The 27,506-nt window shown below is 37.7% G+C and overlaps 1 protein-coding gene across 2 annotated transcripts in view; it reads right to left on the bottom strand.

The window, feature by feature from the left end:
* Positions 1-23,554, bottom strand: part of LOC132132726 (microtubule-associated tumor suppressor candidate 2-like) — a 68,250-nt gene extending 44,696 nt beyond the window's left edge. For both annotated transcript variants that reach the window (XM_059545224.1, XM_059545225.1), the window contains exon 1: positions 23,435-23,554. The gene's annotated coding sequence lies outside the window, so the exon portion shown is untranslated. The remainder of the gene's footprint in view (positions 1-23,434) is intronic.
* Positions 23,555-27,506: the final 3,952 nt, after the last annotated feature.

The raw sequence follows: 27,506 nt of genomic DNA, 5'->3' as shown, positions 1-27,506 counted from the left end.
CAATAATTATGATTAAGACATGAAAACAGAAAATAAATGCTGTTTCGTTAAGTAGATACAGTATGGCCCAAACCAGAAAAAGGAACAAAATTGGACATTTTGCCAATAAAGAAAGAGGGTGGGCTATAGTGACTTAAGTGGGCTATAATCAATCACAACAGATTTGTAAGAAGAGAGAGTTTGCCTTTTTATTTACATCAACTATAATGGTTTTTGCTCCTACAGACTTGACAATTTATGCTGGAATAACAGAAAGAAGTGACCACTTAATAATTTCAGGTGTAAGATGCAAGTGTACATGATTGTGCAGGTAATAAGATAGGAGGTCCATGGAAGACAGACAGCCCATACAATCCATATCACAATAGGTTAAATGGGCAACAATAGCCAGCGTCGTCGCCAGGAGTTCAAGGCCCAGTGAACTGAATTTGGGGCTATGGGGCTTCCCTAAAAATCAGAGAGAGAGAGAGAGAGAGAGAGATATAGATAGATAGATAGATAGATAGATAGATAGATAGATAGATAGATAGATAGATAGATAGATAGATAGATAGATAGATACAATAGCAAATAAATATTATGTCATTTTGCAGGAATGTAATGTGATGATTGTATGAAGTAACATTTATCTATGGCAACATTATTAAAGGCGACATAGAATGCAAAAATCACTTTTATAAGGTGATTGAACACAGTTGTGTGACCGCAGTGTGTGAAAACAACCAGCTTATAATGGTAAAAAATCTTATAATCTTATATATCTCCCCACACTAGCAGTTCCAGACTATGACGTCATACTCCGTGAAAGTCCCGCCCATTTGTGACGCTCTCTGATTAGCATATTCCCCTGTCTGATATTGGATTGTGTATTCCGCCTTTGATTCTCTGCGCCTGCCCTGACTTCTGCTTATTTCTGTTTTCGATTCTGGATATCCCTAACAAACCTGACGCCGTTACTGATTACTGCCTTCCTGACCTTTCTGTTAATAAAGAACAGCAATTGGATCCGAACGTCTCTGACTATCTTCGTAACAGAAGACTTCGCCATAACAGGATCCAGCAGCCCGTAATCCTCTTGTTACTGAGATATCTATTCCTACTTCAAGGTCAGTATGTCAACTCTCCAGCTCTATCATTGACCTAGTAGATCAGCTATTGCACCTTCATCAAGGAGCCCTATCTATTGAAGAATATGTTCAACAGTTCTGTGAGATATCATATCAAGTACAGTACTATGATGAAGTTTTGTTTAAGGAATTTTTGCGTTTTGGACTCAATGAACCAACTAAATCACTGTTACCTGGATGGGAGTTTAAGGGCAGATTAAGGGACATCATGGACTATGCGCTGATATTATGTGACTCTCCGTTCACTGTGGGAGAGGCAGAGGACAGCGTTGAAGCCCCAAAGTCTCTCCACGAAATGGCTGCCAGCCCGGAGACTGTTCACAAAATGGCCGCCAGTCCAGCGTCACGGCACAAGATGGCCGCCAGTCCAGAGCCACTGCACAAGATGGCCACCAGCCCAGAGCCATTGCACAAGATTGCCGCCAGCCCGGCACCACTACACAAGATAGCTGTCAGCCCGGCGCCTCTGCACAAGATGGCCGCCAGCCCAGCGCCTCGGCACAAGATGGCAACCAACCCGGTGCCACTGCACAAGATGGCCGCCAGCCCAGTTGGTCTTCCAGAGTCAGGTCAGGTCCCCGTCGACTTTCCAGAGTCAGGTCAGGTCCCCGTCGACTTCCCAGAGTCAAGTCATGTCACCGTTGATCAGGTCCATGCTGATTTCCCAGAGTCAGGTCAAGTCACCACTGACCGTCCAGAGTCAGAGCAAATCACCATTAACACCCATGAGTCAAGTAAAACCACAGTTAAACTTCATGATTCAAGTCGGGTCCCCGTTGACTTCCCAGAGTCAAGTGAGGTCCCCGTTGATCAGGTCCCCATTCAAATCACCATTAACACCCACGAGTCAAGTCAAGTCACCATTGATCTCCGTGAACAAAGTCAAGTCACCAATGATCTTCATGAACAAAGTCGCCACCAGTCTTCGTGAACTAAATCAAGTCACATTTGATCTCTATGAGCCCAGTCAAATCACCACGGATCTTCCAGAGCTTCATTATGTCTCAGCAGCTCTTCCAGGATTTCATCACGTCTCAGCAGATCTTCCAGAGATTCAACATACCACAACAGATCATCTAGAGCCTCGTCACGTCTCAGCTGAACTTCCAGAGCCTTGTCACGTCTCAGCTGAACTTCCAGAGCCTTGTCACATCCTGCATCCTGCATCACGTCTCAGCTAAACTTTTTCAACTTTTATTTTCAAAGGAAATGTATGGGATCAGAATCCCACCAAATGTATTGCAGCCACAGATCGAAAAATAATAAGCAAAGATCAAATATTTAAAAACACGTGTAAAATAATAATGCACAAAACCGAACAAATGCAATGTTTTTTTAATAAGCGTAAATCAAAAATGTAAACACATTTAAAATGATATTGCACAAAACTGAAACTTTTCCAAATCTCAAACAAAATCAGGTTTCCTGCTCACATGTTATTTTTTTGTGTGCTTGTGGTCTTTTCCCCTTTGCTCTTGCGTTCCTAAATGTTGCAGTTAGAGTTTCATGTAAATCAGGGCAGGCTTCAGCGTCACCATTGGCCCACAAGTTCTAGATTGAGATTCCCTTTGTGTGTTATGATATTTTCTGCAAGCTCTATGTAGTCTGAGTAGGCCGATATCTAGCCTGTTAACACGTGTCTTGTTAGTTTGGTTTAGTGAGCAATACTTTATATTTTAGGCAGTAGGGCTGCACGATAAATCACACACAATATTTAATTTATATTTTCAGTAAAGCCGGTTCTGTAATCAGCGGTAAATCTCCATCACCTGCGCGCTTTTACATGGAGCAGCATTAGGCGCGTTCGAAGAAGCCACTAGAAGAAGCCGTCACCCCTTGTGCCCCGGACTGAAGAGAGGGTGCGTGTGCGGTTGCCGGACTCCGCCTCTTACCTGGACCCTTCCTCCATGAACACTGCCCGACCCACATGAACGCACGACGAGGACAACAGATATCCTGTTTATTTTGGACACTCTCCTCTTTTAGCCACTTTTATTCCCTCCTTTTGTTTTATTTTCTGTTAATAAAAGCCTCTTCGAGGCCTGACGCCACGCCCACTGTGTCTGTCGTTGGCTCCTCCCATTACACAATGCATTCTATGGCACCTTTAAAATAAATAGCAGATGGCTCAGTTTTCACAAGCAAAAACGTCATCTCAGGTCAAAACATAGAGAAAACACGCATTTTCAGATTTATCTGAATTATTGTGGACAAAGCCTATATTGGAGGCTTGTGAAACATCCATAGACAGTTAAAAACAACAATATCAACAAAGTATTGGTAGAATTGGACAATAGCATTATAGTAATACCATGGTATTCTTCAAATACCTTGGAATGTGTACTATGAATAGAGTAACACATCATATATAGTAAAAGTACAGTCACATCGCTATTGCATCTGTTATTTTGACTGTACCATGCTAGGTCACAGTTTCTGATTTGTAAGGTTGTACATGACTAAATCAACACTATTACTGTGTGAAAAATGTGTCTGATTAAATCACGAAGAAAAATGCATCTTTACATGTAGCTCTATAAATGTAGATGTGTACGACAGTAGTAAAAGCAAGCTGTTTCAAAATTAGCGCAACAGAGATTCTCAAGTCTCAAAAAAGGGAATCATCTAAGTTTGGGGAGCTAAATTCACACCAGTGCAAGATGAACACCCCCATTCACTCATGATGAAAGAACACAGTAACTGTGAATGACAACCCAGGTCTATGATTAACCTTTGAAGAGCAGTATGTATCAGCCTTCTCTGTAGAGGGTAAAAACACCAGCACAACCCTAATGACATATTTACCCTCAGGTTTTCAAATCCTGCAACTTTCTACAGCTCTTCCTTTTCATCTTGAACATATTTTTGTACCTTGCAAAGAGATACACAAGGTGAGAAGAAGAATGTTTGTTGATATCTCTCAACTTTGATCTCTGTCAGCACAACTTTTGAAGCCAATTTAATTGTACGTTTTATTATTTTACTTGTATATTATTCATTTTCAATGTCACAAAAAAAGAGACACCAGCAAGATATACACACTTCTGTAATGTATACTGGCATTGCAGAAAGACTTCTAATACTATTTAATAATAAACATTTATATAATAATTAATATAATAACAAAAATAATCTAAATTTTAAATATATTATTTATATATTACATAATAATAATATTAATAAAAAAAATAATGAGACATTTAAATACCAGGTGTAAATGACAATGCTAATCGGAAGTGTAAACATAATAAATGAAGAACAGTAATTAACACTTTCCGGTTTAAGTTATTAAGAAAAAATGGATATCACTGCAGGAAAATCTTTTGTGTAGATAGGCATGGTGTCACTATGTCAGCTCATATGATGTTCTTGTGTTGCTGTATCTCTGCTGTTGTTAACTGAAGTAACAGCTGGGCAAGGAAGGTTTAGATAGACGAGCAGGTTTGCTATGGTCTGGAGGCTTGTTCTGGGCCAATGGGTGTTTCTCAAGCCCCCTTTGGAGCTAATTAACCTAAAGCCTAAAGATAGCACAGAAGAATTCACGACTTCAGCATGAGCCAAAGAGTCTGTTTTCCACTTCAGGCCTGTCAACATATTCATTTAGCAGTTTATCATTTCCTCAAATATAGTTTATGTATGGCCGAAGTAGAAAATACACCCCATTATAACATATGAAAATGTGAAATGTTGCTTTGGCAACTAACTGAAATAAGTAAAGAAATAAGTTTAAACACCAAAAATACGAAATACATCATACAAACAAATAGAAATATATAAAATCTGGCAATATTATACATCAAAATAAAAATAGTTATTATATATTATAATAAATGTATATAAATGTGGGGGGGAACAACTTCATAAATCATGAAAAATTCTATGTATTTCTATGCATTTATTATTTATTTAATTCATATTCAATTGTTTTATGCTGCTAATACTAGCAAAATCTGTCCCTCACAGCAAGTGGGCACAAATGTATTTATTTATTTTCTGAGGAAAAAGGAATCAATGCACCATGAGGAAAAGCATCCTCAGTGTTGTGTTGGACTCGATGTGCTCTGTAAGCAGAAAAAACAGCACCAAACAACACCACGAGGCTCCTCAGAGCAGCCAGACGAGGCAGGAACAGATGCCTGTGTCAGGGTGAGCCTGCCAGCCAATCTTGAAAAGAGGGTTTATCAAGTGTGAAACTGGGGCATGGTGGATTGTGACAGGACGTGGCACCAGCTCTCCCGTCCAGCACTTAGCTCCTAAAAATAACAGAAAATGAACAGCAAGCACCCTCAAATTACTCGAACAAGACAAGGAGCTGAAGCTGAAGCAGATGGGCTTAATTAAATAAAAAACACAACTGCTTTGGGAATCATTGATGCTTCGTGGTAATCATCGGCATATTTGTGCTGTTGCTTGGCCACGGCGGGGGCGATCAGGGACAGACCTGAAGAGAGGAAGCGGAAGGCGGCTCAGAACACAGGCTTAATTCAGTGAGACTAATGGTACTTGAAAGCCCTTCTCTTCCTGTCATGGATTGAGGATGTGTGTGTCAATCAAGGTGCAGAGCAAAAATCAAAGGCCACTGAGAAAAAATAAGAAGTATGTGGAAGAAGTGGAGTTAACAAGGAAGACGAGAAGTATGTTTATCCAAGATGTGCAAATATTTACCATATATTTACTTTGTGTTCCACAATATAAATTAAAACACATTCATTATAAATATGTAAATAAATTGTTGTAAATAAATATACAAAAACAATAAAAATCGCAAAAGAAAAAAAACATGTAGATTAAAATATCTAAAATATTAAATGCAGATATAAATTAAACACAACTACAACTAAAAAAGTACTCTCCAGGAATATACAACATTTTCAAGGGCCAAGTAAAAATTTTCATACCAGCTGTATTGACTCAGGTGACCCCTATGAGTTCAGACCTGATGAGCAACTCATTTACACTGATATTAAAAAACACTTCGCACAAGTGACCCGAGAGATTTCGCTTATGGAAAATTCATGTCCTTGACGTATCAGCAACTAGAAAATGTTGATAGACTTCCACTGAACGGGATGCAAGATGTTTCTTTACAGTTTGTCTGTCAAGCTCCTCTCGCTCCTCCGCTGGGGCAGGGTTTGACAGTGCCTCAAAACATTGTGACAACTGAGTGAGATTGTAGTCACAAACATTTTGAATGCATTTTAAGGAATGGCTGGAAATTTGCTTCACTTCATTCAGCAATCATCAAACTCTCATTACCACAGACACTGATTCACTTGCCTTAAGGCTTATTCACTCCAAAGACAGTAACTGTAAAGATAACAATAAAGATATAGTTATAAAGTTATATCTCTTAAATCTGATCTTCGGATCTCAACACCAGGTGTAAATTAGGCACAAGAGTGGCAGCTGTGACACACACATCTGTATTCTGCTTTAAAGATGCTGGTAAAGAACTACAGGTACAAAAGAGATCATTGGAGGACTGTTACATAGCAGAGTAAAAAATGATAGTTAATTTGAGCTGAAAAGGTGTGATGGAGAGTGGGATGTAGTGTGGAAAGTGGTGAGAAAAAAGGTAAATATATGGATACGCAGAGAAACAGGAGTGAAGTGTTAAATTGGGGGGTTAGTACAAAGTAGTGAGAGTCTCACAGCTGTCACATCACCTGCACATGGAGCACCTTCAGTTCAGCTCCATTCAGAAATGCCCCAAAAAGCTTCAATTGAACTGCAATTGGGAGAGATGATGTGGGAGCTGCTGGTGCAGACAAGGATCTCATCTCAAAGCTAAGCTAATACACGCTCACATTTATACACATTCACTTTGAAAGGAACCAGAAGGGAAGGTCCACCTAAAACTGAATGTTGGATTAAATCCTTCCTTTCTTCCAAGTAACACAAAAAGAGATGTTTTGAAGAATGTCCATGCTGCTCTTTTACATATATTGAGCAGAAGCTATCATGCTCCCAAAAACACCATTAAAGCAATCCATATGACTCATGTGTACAGTAACCTAGATCATCTAAAGCTATATGACAGATTTGTGTGACAAACCAAAATAAAAAAAAATAGATTAAAAAAGTTTAATCTATTCTGCTACAGCTTTTCTGACTCTTATTACATATATTGTATTTTTTTCCTGAGAGTTGTCTTGGTGTTACAGGTCAGGAGCAGGGTGGAGACAGCTGCAGGCAAAAGCAACATGGTGAATAAAATCAGCACATTAACAACACAAGTGATGGATGACGCTATTCAGCCTCAATATAAAGTGATTAAAACAGGCTATCGGTCACACATACAAGATAGGACTGGATGTCATATATGACACAACATGGCTGTGTTACAAATGTCTATAATAAGAGTGTGTTTTGTATGTGCATGCTTTGTGTATTCTTAATTTGCACGTGTGAATCCCATGGGCTCTGACCTCATCAAGGAGACACGGTTGTTTATTTGCAGGAAGGTTATGAAATGTGATGGAAAATTACTAGAAAAAATAATATTCTAGAAGACGATCAAAGAACTCGACAAAAAATTTTTTTTTGACAAGAATACAACAACCTAATTTACAAACAAACAAATAAATAAATAAATTAATTAATTAATTCTATGGTAACCATGGTTTAAATACAATGGAAGTCAATGGGAACTGAAAATGTTTGGTTACCCACATTTTTCAAAATATATTCTTTTGTGTTCAGGTTTCATAGAGGTTTCGAATAAAATAAGTGTGAGTAAACAATGACAATGACATACATCTTAAGCCTGGTTCACACGGGACGATTTAAAAATTGTCGGCCGATTTTCCAAACCTGAGAGACCCCACACACGGCGATAAAAAATCACGGGTCTAACAGTTTTGGTCGTACAGTGTGTGGTGTGCAGCCACACGGCAAAATCAACACATCACACACGAACCGATTTGACTCCCGAGCATTCCCAGGTCAGGCGGGAAATCTCGCAAAATCCCTCGAGATCAAACGTGACTTCAGAGTAAACAATCATGCCGGATGAAGAGGATGCAGTGGCCATAGTTTGTGCTTTGTTTGTAACCGAAAAAAAAAACATAAGAAAAACAAGAAAAGGCGATGGTCAAAGAAGTGGAGACAAAGTCCACCATCTCTGACGTCCACCGGACTTTCTGGTGCGCCAAGCCGCCGGCTGTTTTGATTTTGTTTCCCGGTACTTCCTCGCTGCCTCGTCACCTCGCTTTCTGATTGGCTACACGCCACAGTCCACAGGCTGCGTGATCGTTTGTCCTCGGGGGACACCACACACGAGAAGAAATCGGGCTAAATAAATCCAACATGTTGGATATCCCCGATTTGAGATCGGAGCGGTCCCGACGTCCTTCCGAGCGGAGGAGAGCAGTCTTAAGACACCACACACGGCAGGAATATCTGATCAGATTATTTTACTATAATCGGAGCATCCTTAAGATTGTCGGAAGGTGTCAATCGGGGCTAAAATCGGACTAATTATCCTGCCATGTGAACCAGGCTTTAAAGCATTTAAACGAAACGTATTAATCATGTTAATCACTGAACAAAAAAATAACTGTATTGTATTCTGGAGGAAATTGATGGTGGTTACCATGGTAACATTCATTAAAGGTTATTGTCAGAAAGCTTGAGGGAGGAGGAAAAAATGAATTCCTTGAGCTGAATATTATCAGGAAGGATGATATCAGACAATGAGATTATGCAGTAACACGGTCATTATGAAAATAATTCTTGGGAAACTACAGGTCTAGTCCCGTTGCCATGACAACCCTATCTCACAGACTGCTGGAGAACTCTTTCTTCAGTGTGTGTGTGTGTGTGTGTGTGTGTGAGTGTAAGGTGAGGCAACAGCCCGACTGTCCCGATCATTGCTCAACATTTGTGGTTTTTTTTTTCATTTTCTCTATTCTAAGACACTTTACAGATGAAGAGGACAGCTGAACATATAAATAGGCCCATTAGGTAAATAGGTGACAGTTATTGCTGAGTTCTGGCCAGTCATTGAACAGGTAATGTCTAGTCCTTGGATACGGTGGCTGGGATAGAAACAGGTAATTAGTGCCACACACACACACACACACACGTTTGTTCTTGTGAAAAGTGGGGACATCCCATAGGCGTAATGGTTTTTATACTGTACAAACTGTATATTCTATCGCCCTTCACTAACCCTACAGCTAACCCTCACAGAAAACTTTGTGCATTTTTACTTTCTCAAAAAAACTAATTCTGTATGATTTATAAGCATTTTGGGGACATGGGTTATGTCCTCATAAGACACCCTCTCCTTGTAATACCTGTATCATACCCATGTCATTATACAGAGCTGTGTCCTGATATGTCACAAAAACAAGAGCACACACACTCACACACACACTTGAGGTGGAGCATGCTCACTAAAATGTCCTTGGCTGTACTTTGCTTATAACTCAAAATAGCTTGCAGCAGCTATGTGATTTGAGTATCTTTATTTATCTGAGTGGAATGATTATTCAGCCCTGGAGGAGTCACCTGGAGAGGTACGGCACGGCCTCTTCATTTCTGATGGAACTTGGTCAAGGAGCAATATGATCCTATCAAGGTAAAAGATAAGCATCATAGTCGCTCTATTGAGTGTGCTGAAATCCCTTCTTATTTCTGAAAATTCTATGCAACTTTTTGTCAGATTCCTTTTTAAATCAGATATGATTTAAAAAGGAATCTGACATGAGAGGTTTGAAGAATCTATCTACTGTACACATACACACACCAGCACACACACACACACACACACACACACACACATATATATATATATATTCTTATAATAAACAAATGAAAGCAAAAATAAAATACAAATATATAATAATTATAAAAAATGTATACATACTTAGCTTTTAACTTATACACAGTATGCATAAATTAATTCATATAAATAAAAAAAATCAATTTGTAAGTCTAATTTATGTCACTTATATAGTATGGCATGTACTGTATATACAGTACAGTAGACATACCATAACAATAATATGTACATTTGGTACATGATACATGATACCAATTTTATAGGATAGATAAAACTATTTAGATTTCTGACAATATCTTGACAATATTTAAAGGATATCTTTTAATATTTTTCATATTATACTGTCCCTGACAAGCAAAGGCAAAAGACATTCGCTTATCGGACCAAACTGTCGTGCAGTTTGAAACCAAATCTGATCGTTGGGCTTTTATCTGCTTTTGGTAAATGACCGTCTCCAGAACAAAAGGCTGAGTACGGCAGCAGACCTGAGGAACAGAAAGCAATATTCTGAGACAAAGATGAATTATGCAGGACTAAGGAGACTGACACCGAGGCATGGAGCACTCAATCTGTCTCAGACAAACATAGCAGATGACAATGACAACTCACCCACAACAAATACTCATAAACAGCACTACGGTCTACTAAGTTTTTTCATTATTCTTGTTCAGAATCAACAGGAAATATGAACATACGCTACTTTAAAATGATGAGGGCATAGGCAGAGATTGAAAAAGAGGGTGAAGGAGATAGTCAAAGAGAGAGAGAGAGAGAGAGAGAGAGAAAAGAGAACGGATGAAAGAATTAGAAAGCCACTTAGAAGAAAGTCTGTTCATCACACAGCCCTCATAGAAAGTGGATAAACACAATGTGGGGTGGGAGATTGAATTAAGGGTGAGAGAAAAAAGAATTGAGACTTTCTAAATCAAATTACTCTGCCCCCAAAAAAACGAGTTTGTCCACAGGAACAATGAGTGGGACAGAGAGGCTTATTATTGCTTGGGTGGAGAGCTGCTGGGCCAACAATTGCAGATCACTTCCAAATCCTCCTGACCTGCAGTATCAAGCCCTGCTGAGTCTACCCACAATGCCAGTCTTTGTAATTGACACACTACACACACACAGGCTGTCAAAAACTAGCATAGCTCATGACCCACACACAAAAGAACCAATTTTGTAAACAAATTAGTCTTCTAACTTTTAAAGGTACACATACTGCACACTTTACCATTAGTGCACCAGAAGGGTTTAAGATTTGGCTAGTAGTTAGCATGGTTAACATGCTCAAGTTTAGCCCATCTTTCTCCTTTGATACCCATTCAAATGTAACTGTGAGATTATTATTTTTATTTTTTTTTGCTGACAGATTGTATTAAATGTCCTTCTATATCACCTTTAAAAAACTATACAATCATTGTTAAATGCTTAGGTTTAATTAAGGTTATATCTGATGGTTTGACTGTGTTACAGTATATCACATGTGACAATTTGGCAAGCTGTGCTGAGGTGAGAAATGGCATATTGCTGTAAGGAAATTCAATTTTGGGACAACTGATCATATGAAAAGCAAAAAATCTCTGTTCATGATTCTACATATAAAACTTTTTTGCAGAGTATAACCAGGTGACACTGATACTAAGGGATAAATTGGTGCAAAATCTAGGAGTTCTGGACATCTTACACACTTTCTAGTGCCTGGATCAACATTTACTTTTTCTAGCCCAATTAGAATGAGTAATATGAAGCATATGTTCCCTCTAAGCTACACGTGTGCACGGCTGCACACTTCTTATATCTTGACCGTGTAGAAGAATAATATGCCGCTCACAGGACACACACACAAATTAGTTGGGAAAGCCATGTGATTGAATTCTAATGCTCAGGCAAACTGCTATAGAGCTGATGTCTTTTTTGAATTTGAGTTTTTTGAAGAATTTCTTGGAAAGTAACAGCACTGCAAAAAAAGTATATTTGAAGCCATTAAAATGTTTTCCATATAACAATATAACTTGCAGTTTAACTACCATAGTATGTTACTGAAGAACCCCCCCCCCCAAAAAAAACAAACAAACAACAAAAATATAGTAATTTTGTCACTCAACCATCATTGAAATCATTCACTGTTATTAAATGACGTTGTCAAGCAAGAGGTTGAGTTAAAACTTTTGCTAAATAATTAGAGCACAAACTAATGTCAGATTCTTGCTCCAAATAATAAACTCTTAAATAATTTTTTTATTGGCATTGATGGTTCTATGAAGAACGTTTAATATCTATGGAAAAAAAATCTATGGAAAAAAAAACATTCTTTTCACTGTTAAATATAAAGGTTTCAGAAGGATTTTTTTGTAGTCATGCCATATGAACAATGAACTATGTTGGTAACTATGGAACATAGCAGACTAACAATGGTTTTGGGAAAAAACACTGATCTGATTGTGGGCGATCTGGGTGGGTGTGCGTCTGATGCTGAAAATTTGTAGTGGTGCCCCAAAACTGCAGAAACCCCTGCAGATTTCCCACTAATTGACCCAGATTCCCACCTTAAATGTGAATTTGTTTACTGCAGGTTTGTGAGTTGTATAATATCAGTGTTTCTTGTGCTAAACCAGTGCAGTATGGAGATGCAGAGAGGGATCAGATAGAGACAGGTCTTGGGAACAGAACTAAAAGCAGCTTCAGCACCTGCAGTGCGGCTAGGTGGACTCATCGTTTTGGGCTACATTCAGCACAAATGCAAGCAGTATTGCCCCAGTTCTCCAGGGCTAACAGGTGTCGCTACTGTTTCCTTAAACCTCTCTTGCGCTGTTTAGTTGCATGTTGATACGCCAGTGCAGTGGAGATTTATATGTCGAGCTGTGGTGCACATATGGGAAATACTGATTTGAATACGCCTCGATCCTATTCTGCTTCTTTATTGCTCTCTTTAATACTTTCTTCTACCCTTTTCTCCTACTACAAAACACACAGGTGGAACTTGAGAGCTTGGAGGCATGTTGTTCATTCAAATCTCCACAGGTATCTGCACAACTGAGAGCAAAACACATCCCACACTCCTCATTAGCTTCTTGTGCCGCTCAGATTTGGGGAACAGTCATATTGCGGTGGTAGAATAAAAAAAAAAAAAAAACAATCCCTCCCATTGTCTCTAACAAGATTTCTGTCTTCAGCTTCTAAATGAATCCCTCCTGCTGAGGGTTACGAGCCAACTGCCTACTGCACCCCTGCCACCAAATCCATCCTAATTATGTCACATGTAAATCCATTTGTCAGATGCATAATCTCCGATCCATTTATCAGAAGGTCAGGAGATTCTGAGGAAAATAGACAGAGTTATTACTCTGTGACTCTCAAATAAGATTTCAGCAGAATAAACAGATCCTGCGGACTGAGGAAGAGATGTGAATAATGAGCAGATATGCAGAAGACGGGAGAATCATTACCCCTCTTTGAACACCCCCGCACCCTCCATAACAACATAGGTCTGAGGAAATCCACTTAGCTACCACCTTTGTCATTTCAGGCTAACCAAAGGCTGATGAGATGTGTGACATGCAGTGTAAATGTCTTAAATGGTATCTTAGGAGGCTGTATTTTGACAGTAATGATGTGAATGAGATATAAAAGAGATTGTAATAAAGTTCAAGAGAAGAATGTTCTTATAAGCTTGTCAATCACAATTCTTAAGGGTATATAGAGTCTCTTACTCTCTTTTTCATAGCAAAATATTACATCTTTCCATACTTCCCATATTAAGTATATTAACAAATGGGCTTTCAAATGATATTCAACTGGATGCAAACAAGAAAACAACTAATTGCTGTTATTTCTATTCATCTATTAAAAAAATTGTCTTCATTAAAAAAAATAATACCGTTTTCAGCATTTATAATAAGAAATGTCACAAAAATCAGCATATTTAATGATTTCTGAAGGATCATGTTACACTGAAGACTGGAGTAATGATGGAAAAATGTCAGGTTTACATCACAGGAATATATTACATTTTAAAATGTATTAAAATAGAAAACCTTTATTTTAAATTATAATAATATTAAAATAATATTAATAATACACACTATTGTATATATGACTATTGTACATTTTACATTACAATTAATATGACCATCAAAGTATTATTTAATTTGGTTTGAATTGCTGGTTTAGGTTTATGGAATACTCAGCTTGGCCAGATTTGGAGACCAGCTAAAACCAATGTAGGCTGATTTAAGCAGCTTTCTCAACAGAAACCACAAACAGTGCACAGCTCTGGCAAAGCTCTTGAAAAGCCCTTGAAATTTTTGAGGCCACAATTGACATACAATATCACCAAACACAACGAACAGAATAAACTGAATGATACATGCTGAGACACAGTGAACAAACCCCACTTAAAAACCGACCAAATGACTGAAAGACTACTATTGAGCTTATACCTACTGACTTTATTCTGTATATCTCTAAATCTTCCCTATCTTCATCCCCCTACATCCTGCCAAACATCTGACAGCAAGAAACACATAAAGATAGCAGAATAAAAGTCACAATAGCATATTTCCTGTGGCTACACGCATAATGCAGAGACATTGATGAGAAACTGACGTACAGACATATCACTACATTTAATTACACGTAAATTCTTCAAGAGTCAACCAATATACAGCATGTTTATGTTTCCATCCTGAAGCAATTATGCCTGCATGCTTGATAAAACACACACACACACACACACACACATGCTCAGACGTCACTCACACATCACACACAAGCTTGCGGCAGCTTATCACGCCAGCACTCCGTGCTTAATTGCATTGCAGCTGGTTCACACACAAACACTTGGTGTGATTGACATTTGACAGAGCAGGAAGTCAAGCACACACACATATAAACACACTTACAGCGCAAACCAACACATTGACCAAACAATTACCACCCCATACACACCTCACAGTGATAAAACGACATTTAACCTGAGACTTTGCGCACACACACACACTAGCACATTAACAAACACATCACGCACAAATATGGCCAACAAATTCACACAAACATAGTCTTTGCCTCTCAGTAAACAATCATATTGTACACATTATATCTTCAATTTAATAATAAATATTAGGACTCTTACATTTAAACAATTCATTAAATGTTTTAAGTAAATTTTAAGTAAGGAAATCGCATGTTTATATATAGATGTGCAGTGATTACATAATAGCATTATAATATACAGTACCTACTTCTGTCTATGCTGTTAATATGAGCCATACAATATATATATATTATTATTATTTTTTTTTTTTTATCACTCACTGCTCTTGACTGAATAACTTCTGTAGTGTGAAGCTCACTTTGCTGATACAGCAGTGTCCGTCAACAGTGGTGGGTGGGGCTTGTAAAATGTAATGTTACATTGTTCAGATTCTGCAAACAGCTTGTTATGAGACACTGATTATGATGTTTTTATGGGGATGAAAAATAAAAGGAGTTGGTTGATTTTCAGCATTTAACATTTATGTTCAAACCCTATGTCAACAAAAGTCAAAACCAACTGTAAGATGAAGTCAACAACAACATATCTTGGTTCTGTTAAACAAAGCAAAACCAATGTTACTCATGTGTTTGGCAAACATAAGGCAACAAATGTGTCCATTTTCAGGCTTTCCTGATGTCTAGGTAGTGTTTACGCCCCCCTATTCTTGATTGGCTACAATAGTGTTGTGTTGCTGTCGCTTTGCCAGGACTATGTGAAAGTGACATGTACTCCTATATTCAGAATTTGTGCTCTGCATCTAACCCATCCAACTGCACACACACGGCAGTGAGTAGTGAACAAACAAACACACACATAGCATTTTTTGCTGCAGTGCTCGCCCAGGGAGCAGTTGGGGGTTTGGTGCCTTGCTCAAGGGTCTCACCTCAGTTGTGGTAAGAGAGTGCTGGTCATTCACTCCACACACCTACAATCCCTGCCGGTAACAAGACTCGAACCCGCAACCTTTGGGTCACAAGCCTGACTCTCTAACCATTATGCCATGACTGCCCCTACAAACACCACATTTTTTTAGAACACACACCTAGCAAATATTCACAAAATTGTTTGTTTGGGTGTTGATTTCAAAAATCATTGGTGTTTCAGAGGAATGGACTTTGTAATACCTATGTAAAATGTTGCAGTTATTGAACTGTGCTGATCCTTTTGGGGCTTGAAATGAACCCCACTATCTCCCCTCCTCAACCCTCTCCTCTCTTTCTAAAAAAAGCTGAAACAGTAATTAATCCTGCAATCTCCCAGTACAGGACAGGACAGGATGGGACAGGGCTCCCTGCACACAATGGGGTTTTCATGAAAAATGGAACAAAGAAAGAGTGGAACCCTTCCCCCAATATCCTCTCTTTCTCTACCTCCTTTTCTCTCTCTCTCTCTTCCCCTCACCACCTCTGCATTTTTTTTACTCCCCGACCAAGCAATGCACTCACTCACTCTCTCTCTCTCTGTCACAGGGTGAACAGGGTCGGCTCTTTGTCTAGACTGCATATAGAGAGAGTTCTACACACAAATACACAAGCATGCATTTTTTTTAATCCCAACACAAGGCGACTGCATCTGTGCATCGCTGCCACAAGTGCTGTATCTTTGTCCTAATGTTAATTCCTCTATCCCAGCAGACACACACACACACACACACACACACATCTGTCAGTCGAGGTCCTCTGATCACATACTGCAATGCAATAGAGACTCCTATAAAAAATATAGACTCTATAAAGAGTAATCCGATCTCAAAGACAATTGTTAAATATTTTCTATATTTTGTTATGGTTAAAGGCAGGGTGCATTTTTCAAGCAGATCATTATTACTGGTATTTTATTTTATTTTCATGTAAATATGTTTATTTTGAATTTGCATTTTGAAAAAAGTTGAACTAACAAGGAGCAATAGCATATACATACATTAAAATTTTCAAAGATGAATAAATGCTGTACAAAAACCTATAATAATAATCATATAAAGGAATAAAATAACAAAATATCAAATATTTATGTGTACATTTCTCTATCAAATATTCCAATTAAAAATGTATTAAAATAAATGGTATAAATCCATACATACATTCTTGAAATTAATGAAAATAAAAGAAATATATACATAAAATCATGTTGTTATTATTATTGGATTATCAGATTTGTGATCATTTAACAATGTTAAATTTCACAGTTTAATTCCCTGATATTTCCATGTTATTTATGATTGTGTGGACCTTAAATATAGTATATTATTGAAGCTACAATAACGATAACGACTGCTTGTAAAACTAATCCTGTATCTTCATGATGCTAAAATCTTTATTTCACACCTTATATTAGGTCCGAAAACATTCTATGTCATCACAAAAACAGCATATACACATGTTCTATTAAGAACAATGGTTGCAGTAATGAGGTGTGAGATTATACATCTTCTTTGATAGCTATTTGAAACAGTAATCACTAGACAAAGGTCCCTGACTCTGTCCTAGGAGGATGGGAAGAGTCTTATCCCTCCCTCGGCACAGGTGGAATGTAAAACAGATTGCCTGAAAGGGTTAAAATATTCTGCAGAGCGTCTAGAGAGTCACCGAGGGAGGAAAAGGGGGTTGGCAGCAGGTCTGAGCCAATATCTGCACAGATTTATCAGGATTATTCCACTGTCATTATAGTGTCTTGCTTTCATTAGGTATAGTCAGCCACAAAGTTCATTTCATTTTAGGACAACCACTACATCTAGTGAGGAAATTTTGATTCATTTTCTCTGTCACTTATGTCATCTTTCACTTATGTCATATGTCATCTGTCATTTATGCTCCTCTCTTGGTTTCTTTCTCCTCTTTCAAAGGTGAAAGCAAGCTTTAGTGTCTTTCTTTGACTCTTTCTCGTTCTCTCCATCACGCGTCAGCCTTGTAAACAGAAAGGCATGGTTGAGTACACATACAAAGCATCGCGCGAAACAGCGTGAAGGGGAGGAGTGACAGGATACTGCAGAAACCCCACCTCATACGCACGCACACGAACACACACACACACACACACACACACACACACAAAAACACTGCGTCCTTTCTCATCTTCTCTTCCGTGTCCAAAAGAAACTATGAAGGAATGTGATGTTCTGGCCATCAGATGCACCTATAACAAGAGAAATCCACCTCTCTTTAACTTCTCAGTTTGCACCTTTAACCTCTGATTCACCATCAATAGAGACCAATCAATCACAATCTCCCATAAATCAGCATTTTTGCATCAGGTTTTCCACACTTGTTACTTTGACAAAGGCAGGCTTTAATATGAGCAGAACTGGTTTTAGATGAGTGTGTCTGTGGTCAGAGTTTTTCATTACCACACTGACACCTGGACCATGACAATAGGCCGAAGAATTACAGTGACGTGATTAATGAGACTGAGAGATGCAGCTTCCTATTCAGACGCTAGGCAGAGAGGCTGTAATTAATGTACGGATTTGTTGTTCGGTTATCATCAGTTATTAGTTGTGTTCAGTTTTTAATAATGGTTCTTCTTATTATGCTCTATTTTTTTGGAAACTGTGACATTTTTTTCTGAATTCTTTGATTAATAGAAAGTTTGAAGCATTTATTTGAAAGAAAAACTATTTTTAACATTGTAAATGTCTTAATTGTCAAATAAATATTATAATTATTTTTAATCTTACCTTAAACTTGTTTGTATATATATATTTATATATATATATATATATATATATATATATATATACAGTACAGACCAAAAGTTTGGACACACCTCATTCAAAGAGTTTTCTTTATTTTCATGACTATGATTCACACTGAAGGCATCAAAACTATGAATTAACACATGTGGAATTATATATGGAATTATATACATAACAAAAAAGTGTGAAACAACTGAAAATATATCATATTCTAGGTTCTTCAAAGTAGCCACCTTTTGCTTTGATTACTGCTTTGCACACTCTTGGCATTCTCTTGATGAGCTTCAAGAGGTAGTCACCTGAAATGGTCTTCCAACAGTCTTGAAGGAGTTCCCCGTGAGATGTTTAGCACTTGTTGGCCCTTTTGCCTTCTGTCTGCGGTCCAGCTCACCCCTAAACCATCTCGATTGGGTTCAGGTCCGGTGACTGTGGAGGCCAGGTCATCTGATGCAGCACCCCATCACTCTCCTTCTTGGTCAAATAGCCCTTGATGCCTTCAGTGTGACTCTACAATTTTCATAGTCATGAAAATAAAGAAAACTCTTTGAATGAGAAGGTGTCCAAACTTTTGGTCTGTACTATATATATATATATTTATTTATCAAAAGCTGACATTCTAAGACAAAATAGAGAAGAATTATTAAAAAGAATATATATATATATATATATATATATATATATATATATATAATATTTGTCCCACTAAAAATAGCATAATATGGGTTCAAAATGACATGACAGTGAGAATATAATGATCAAAAAAATTTATAATTTTTTCAATAACTATTCATTTAAAGCCATCCGTGATGGTGTGATCGTGTGAAAGAGGGCGAGGGAGGAAGAGTGGGATTCTTATAAATACTTCAGGGCATAAGAAACCATAGGGTGATGCTACTGTGAGGTGGACTAGGAGTATCTAGCTCCTCAGGGGGTAAAAAAATGTTCCACAACCCTGAACTGACCTGCTGTTTTATATAATAAAACAGATTTTCCAGCACTGACTAAGTTCATTCTCCACGCCGCGCTCGAAGAACATGTCGAATGGATGTAGCACAAGCAAATAGGAGTGAGCGGCTGGGTTGATGGTTTGACGTGCAGCTGAGCTATCAAGGTCACTGTGGAGAGAGGAAGTGAGGTGAGCCGTGGGTTGCCATTACCGAAGCGCCCCTGGGAAAATACCGGAAGCTTTCAGTCAGCACTTATGGGCTAGTCTCAATTTTCTTTCGAACAGAAAATGAATAATAACCTCAGTGAGAAATGACATGCAGGCTTTACTCTGCATAGACGACAAATATACATGAATCCGTCTATGAAAAGGCTCGGACAAACAAAGCACTCTTGACTTATAGATTATACACTAAGCACCTGTCTAAACACAAAAACAACCTACACAGTCATAATACTCCTCAATGAACAGAACTGAGTGCTACATAAGCACATAATCAAGTCAACTGAGGATAAACATTTTGTCTATGCGCTATGCTATATGTAATTATCAACGTTGAAAACTGTTGAATTTAGAGGTCCCCCTTTGTGTATAATGTGTATTCGAATGTTAAAGTGATTCTAACCCTCAGATTTCAAGACTCAAGAGTAAGTGCTCCAGTCCTGCCCACTCATCGGGACATTTTTGGAGATTACAGAGCGGCTTCCCGCATCGGTCCTTGCCAGGCTTTTAAAGATGAAAGGCCATGAGATTCTGCAGAGATAAACAGAGAAGGTCCCAAGCTCTTCAAATCGCTTCAATTTTTATTTTTTTTCATTTCATATCCAGTCCTTAATGACACATCACATGCAAATGAGAGCGTGGTGTCTGGGAGCACACTCCATAGGAGTCATTTTTCATAGAGTCAAGCGAGCCAGTTTCGCTGTAGGCAATGCAATGCATCAAATTGGTTTACAAACCACACTGAGAGTTTTAAGTTACATAAAATACAAAACAACACCATTACATTTTTCATGAAATTAAAATAATAAAGCCTCGCGTTTGAGGCAAGGAATGGATGATGATGCTTTTCTCCATATGACTGGTAAGCAGTGTATGTAGTTGTTTGATGAGATAACTAACGTTAGCGTGACTTATTAACCATTAATTGAAAGGCCTTAATCACAAAAAACCTTTAGGCACAGGCTAAGCATCAGAAAAAGACTGTTATTGGCTGATGTTTCATTACAGGCCTTGTAATCTGACTAGAAAAAGTCTTACAATATCTTAGGATTTCTACCCGTATGGCTTACTACTCCTTTTGAAGCTACACTTACACATTCAATAGAATTATCTCTATTAGTAACAAACCAAGGCTGATAACAATACTTAAAAACTTAACTAGTAGAAGTAATAAAATCATGCACTTCTTAAGAGATTGAGGTCATTTAGATCTTATTTATGAGTACCTTTTTTTATTACAGCAAATACATAAATTTTGGAACTTCATTACTGTGGACATTACATAAAATCCCACTATTATTGTCAAAGTTTGGTATATATATTTAAAGATTATTAAGCTTTATTTTTGCAGCAGTGCATAAAGTCATAGACTCCCATTCATTTTCATTCTGAATGTTTTATTTATTCAGCATATTTATTTATTTTATTTTATTTATTTATTTTTTATTATTATTATTATTTTTTTTCAGATTGCATATCTGAAAAAGTCACCAAGTTTTGAACAACAACAAACAAAAAAAACAAAAAAACAATATATATATATATATATATATATATATATATATATATATATATATATATATATATATATATATATATATATATATATATATATATTGGTCAAAACATTTTTTAGGGTTAATGAGGACATGGGTTTATGCGACTTAGGCTAATGCAATTAAATCAAACCAGCTGTGATATAATCTTTGACATATTTACAAAAATTGTGCACTATGAATTGACAAAAACAGTAGATAGTTTTTTTCTGTAGAACTCACAGAAAGAAAAGCTAACATTTGTACTAATCAGCAAAATCTTAAATAGCTAAATATTGGCTATAAATTTATTTTATCTATGCCTGAACAAACAGATACATGTTAAAACACCTAATTTAATAACTACCATGTGAGGATGAAGAACAATGAGTTTCTAGAGGATTATTAAAGAGGAACTAGACAACTGGTGATGATAGCAGAACAAACACATACAGTATAAAGTACTAATGCTTCAGACACCACTTCCTCTCAGACTCAAGAACATTCATCATCTCATGTAGGTCACATTTAGAAATCAATCCCAGGCAAAAAAAGCAACACTACAGCTTCCTGACTCACTTTGCATTACAAAAGCAGAGCTCAAATCATGCATGTTTGACTATACTAAATAAATTAAAACCATGGTAGAAACCCAAATAGTAGCGCAGGGGGAGGATAGACTGATCCAGTTGAAAGATCAGAGCCTTCCCGTGCGTCTGAGAGCTGCCAGATGAAGACAGGCCGAGGAGACAGAGAGCAGGGTACTTTATTAGACTTCTCTGCAGGAGAGGGGGATTTAGGACAGGTAAAGTGTGGAAAGTGAGATGTTCTCAGCGGGTTAGAACTATTGTAAATCTGTGATCCACACCCAGAGGACAGGAACAGACGTTCTGCTGTGTTACCGGAGGATTTGTAAAAGTAGAGCGAAGGATTCACATTGATGGCAGGAAAAACATCCCAGTAGAGACGTTTTCCAGAGGTAACAGACAGGTCACACTCACAAGCTGTTTATTGTTAGACTCAAAGCTTAATATGTCAATAATCACCGGCTTCCCATTTCAACAGACAACTAGAACTCTCACTTGGATTCCTGTCCATCTATATTAACTGACAAGTGGATCACAATTCTGTTTGGGAGGGAAAGCCTAATCGACAATTGGAATAATTTATAAAAACACCTCATTATTCTTCTCCACCCATTTCCCTTACATCAAACCTCCTTTACAGTTCAACACGTCTATTAACCCCTCGAGACAAACTTCAGCTTTTATCAGATGTGTGTTTGTGATGCTGTAACCTTGACAGGGTTCTTCACACGTTCCCTCCCTCTACTTCCTATTTTTGCTCTATCTGCCAAAAAAGGGCCATAAAAATTAATTTAAGGGGTTTCTGTAAGTAAAACTTTATTATACAAAAACATTTATTCCTATAGGAGCAGATGCCGGCATGCACTGATAGTCAAGTTCATTTCCAGGCTAAGCAAGTCAGTTCTTAGCTGCGCCGGAGGCTCTGCCTTATTTTGATACATCCCATAGACAGCAGCGGCTTTCATCTAGACCATTTAGAGGGATGTTTACATCTTGATCTCATCATATTAAAGCATGTATGTACATCGAGTTTAGAGCTTTGAGGGGATGTTTATACTTTCTTATCTCGCCACTTGACAGTAGGAACGTGTCTGTGCATGCATGTTCTCTATCTATCTATCTATCTATCTATCTATCTATCTATCTATCTATCTATCTATCTATCTATCTATCATAAGCTGGGATGCTACATCACAACTAATGTGGAAAATTACAGCAGAAATAAAAATGTAAAAATATAAAAACAGCATATCTAAGTCTAGTAGATTATTACAATATTTCAAAATATTTATAAATGTGTCTATAATAGGAAATACAATAATGCAAATACATATTTAAAAGTTGCAATATGCAAAAAAAAAAAAGTCAGTCTGGAATCTGCCATCACATTTTTTATTAATGTTTGTCTATTTAATGCGCTTGAACAGCAAAATAGCATCAGCTCAGCCGTACATGTTTCTCCATCACAAGTCACAAAAGCCCATAATTCCGTGTATGAACACTCACCTTAGAGAGCCACAGGTTCAGTCCGCCCTCATTCAGCCCGCTCACCGCCCTCTCTCTCCCACAGCAGACCCGCTGACTGCACGATCTCGCTTCGGCGCGATGCTTTGAGTGAAGCATCTCTCTCTTGTGCTCACCTCTCTCTCTCTCTCTCTCTCTCTCTCTCTCTCTCTCTCTCTCTCTCTCTCTCTCTTTCTGATCAGGGATGCTGCAGGTGCAGTGTGATATCCGGTAACTCTGCCCCCTGCCGGCCAGTGCGGCGAACTGCAATCAGACCACAGTTGCGCCACACGCCGTCACCAAGCGACAAATATGGGATCAGAATCCCGTCAAATGTATTACAGTCACAGATCGAAAAATAATAAGCATAAATCAAAAATGTAAAAACACGTGTAAAATAATAACGCACAAAACCGAAAAACAAATGCAATTTTTTAAATAACAAACAACGCGGTCATGGATCGAAAAATAATAGCCTAAGCGTGAATCCAAAATGTAAACACATTTAAAATTATATTGCACAAAACTGAAACATGAATTAAAAAAATTCCAAATTGCAAACAAAATCAGGTTTCCTTCTTATATGTTATTTTTTTTGTGTGGTTATGGTCTTTTCTCCTTCGCTCTTGATTTCACATTCTGCTCTTGCGTTTCTAAATGGTGCAGTTAGAGTTTCATGTAAACCAGGGCGGGCTTCAGCGTCACCATTGGGCCACTAGTTCTAGATTGACAGCGGCTCCTCTAGCCAATCAGTTCAAGGGGGAGTTGACTTCACTCCAATGCGACTCGTGGCTGCTGTGGCAGGTGTGTGAAGATGGGTCAGCAGGCAAATGCTGGACAATCTCAGGTAATTAGCCATAAATGTTTTGTTAGTGGGTGAAAGTTGAGATGTTTGTTTTGTGAATTATGCCAGTTTTGAGGATATCGGTTTAGGTGCAGATATTTTACTGATTGATTTAATTTATATTGATCGTTTTACTCAGTATTTCATTTATATTCACAGGCAGTGTCAAGACTGCTTTTAGAGAGACTCTTGTCACAATTACAGAGATCTAGATACATTCACTGATGCATGGAATGAACATTCTATCCATACAGAGCAAAATCTGTCCCCCAATCAACTGTGGGAAATAGGACTTGCACAGAATCAAGCCAATGTTTCATGTGACATAGAGATATCAGTGTGAAAAAAAGCGGCGGGGTGTATAACTGATGTGGTAAATGTGATTAAACACCTTTGGCATAAAATTAAAACAAAACCAATGACTTTTTTTGTGTGTTTTTTATTATTGTAATCAACATTGTCAAATACCTACTGGAGTGGCAAACCTCTACACCAAGGTTCTCTTGGAAAACATGAAACTTATAAATGAAATGCAACATCAGTACCTTAAAACAGATATAAAATCAGTTAATGAGAGCTCTACAACAGAGCAGCTTGATTTGAACAATTTGAACTGCAAATGCAAGTTATATATCTTAAATCAGATATAAACTACAGAAACAGCACTCTAACGGAGGCTCACTAAAAAAAAAAAAAAAAAAAAGAAACATTTCAGAAAAGAAAATGTAACTTAAGTGTCTTAATGTAGATCTAAAAGTACTGCAGACCATGTTAAACTGTAACACTAAAAGCTATGATTTAAGAGATCCAGATCTCAAATCCAGCAATATATTGTGGGTGATATTTAAACCCTGCTAAATACTCCCCCTGATTTTATGGCTTGTACAATGATGTATATGTGTGCTACTGGAACAGAGGACTGGGAGAATCAGGTTTTATAGCAATACTGTAATAGGAAACATTGAAAAGACTGTACAAATCTCATTTTCTAAAAGTCTCGTTTTCCTCTATCTCAGTTCATTATACCATTTTTTATGAAGAAAGTTATATCTAGGACAGCCTGAGAGTTAGTGTTATTCTATTTTAATTCACCTTTAATTTCTTGAAGGAAGTCCTGAAAGTAGTTTATGGTTTTGCTCTCTACCGAAGCCCTTGATGTTCCTCTGTCACTCATTTCAGGAGCAACATTGCTGAGAATATAGTCTGCATCTGGCTTTACTGACAAGATGCGCATAAACTATCGCGTGCAATTTACTGCTAAACTACTAAAATATAAAGTATTGCTTACTTAACTAAACTAACAAGACAAGTGTTAACTGGCTAGATATCGGCCTACTCGGACTACATAGAGCTTGCAGCAAATATCATAACACACAAAGGGAATGTTTCTGTCACCCACTAACAAAACATTTATGGCTAATTACCTGAGATTGTCCGGCATTTGCCTGCTGACGCTGGTTATCCATCTTCACCATAGACAGTAAAAGAAATGGACACAGTGACCCCATTGGATTCAACGGAGACAAGTGAAGTCAATTAGAAGAACGCACTTCCTGGGGGTCGAGCATACTGCGCAGACTCAAACTGAGCTTGATGAAGTAGATGTCATGTTAGCAACCTGTCTGAAAATTGTCTTCTAATCGCTGTGTCAAGAAAAAACTGAATCACTCATCGAATCTTGCAGAGAATGTGAGCGTGAACAGGAGCAGATTTTGGTAAGTATTTTGATAAATTATCTCCCTTGACTTTATGCCTCCACGTCCCCCCGATTGCCTCATAGACAGTAAAAGATTGCCTGCGAGCTTCTCCTCCTGTCCATACGGTAATTTCTCTGCTGTGTGACAGAGAGTCGCAGGTTATGACGCAATCGTTAGCCTATTTTTTACAAAAACTGCTTCTACGGGGCCACAACGTAAGATACAAGGTAATGGAGCCTTTTATACATTTTCGTGTTTCTTTAGAAATAATTAATGGACAAATGGAGTCTTTAAACGCCTCAGATGTAAAGTTATTCGCTGTCAAAGTGATGCAAAATGAATGGGAGTCAATGGAATGCTAACAGCAGGTGGGGGTCCGCTAGCCAATGGCGGCGCCCGGGGAAGCTCCAATAAAACATGAAACCCTGCCCCCCTGATCTTCACACATCTGCCACAGCAGCCACGAGTCACATTGGAGTGACGTCAACTCCCCCTTGAACTGATTGGCTAGAGGAGCAGCTGTCAATCTAGAACTAGTGGCCCAATGGTGACGCTGAAGCCCGCCCTGGTTTACATGAAACTCTAACTGCACCATTTACATTTATTCATTTTGCAGACGCTTTTATCCAAAGCGACTTACAGATGAGGACAGTGGAAGCAATCATAACAACAAAAAGAGCAATGGTATATATTAGACATTTCTATACATTTAGAAATGCAAGCGCAGAATGTGAAATCAAGAGCGAAGTAGAAAAGACAAAAAGCAACAAGCATATACAAAAAATCAAATATGAGCAGGAAACCTGATTTTGTTTGTGATTTGGAAAAATTTCAATATATGTTTCAGTTTTGTGCAATATAATTTTAAATTTGTTTACATTTTTGATTCACGCTTATTATTTTTCGATCCATGACCGCATTATTTGTTATTTAAAAATAAAATTGCAATTGTTTTTCGGTTTTGCGCATTATTTATTTTACACGTGTTTTACATTTTTGATTTATGCTTATTATTTTTGGATCTGTGACTGCAATACATTTGACGGGATTCTGACCCCATAGACAAAGACCGATAAAACAATACGTAGAACAAAAACATATTTTGCAGCTAAAGGAATGTGTTTTAAAAGCTTAAAGTTTATTAAACTACATTTTATTTAAAGTAACAAATGTCATAAAACATAATGAAAATAACAAACATAAATTCCACAAATGTATTTTATTTACAGCATCAGGTGGAAACTGTATATAGTAGCCTGCTGTGTTATGCTTAATGAAAGCGCCACATTTGAAATGGTCCAAAAAAATGGGTAAAAAACTATTGGGTAAAAAAAACTCAGATCATCTTATTTATTATTATTTTTACTACTTGCCTCATTACAAATGTATTATTCATATTGTATTTTTTATTAATGTGTGTTTATGTAACTATTCAAGCAGTTGAGCATTTATATGAATATACATGTAAGCAATTTCATTCTATATTGTAACTGGAAAGTTTCAAGAGCTCAAAACAACCATGTGAAATGTATTC

This window comes from Carassius carassius, chromosome 49 (genome assembly GCF_963082965.1).
Source record: "Carassius carassius chromosome 49, fCarCar2.1, whole genome shotgun sequence".
NCBI classification, from domain to species: Eukaryota; Metazoa; Chordata; class Actinopteri; order Cypriniformes; family Cyprinidae; genus Carassius; species Carassius carassius.
This window is presented reverse-complemented; position numbering and strand designations above follow the sequence as displayed.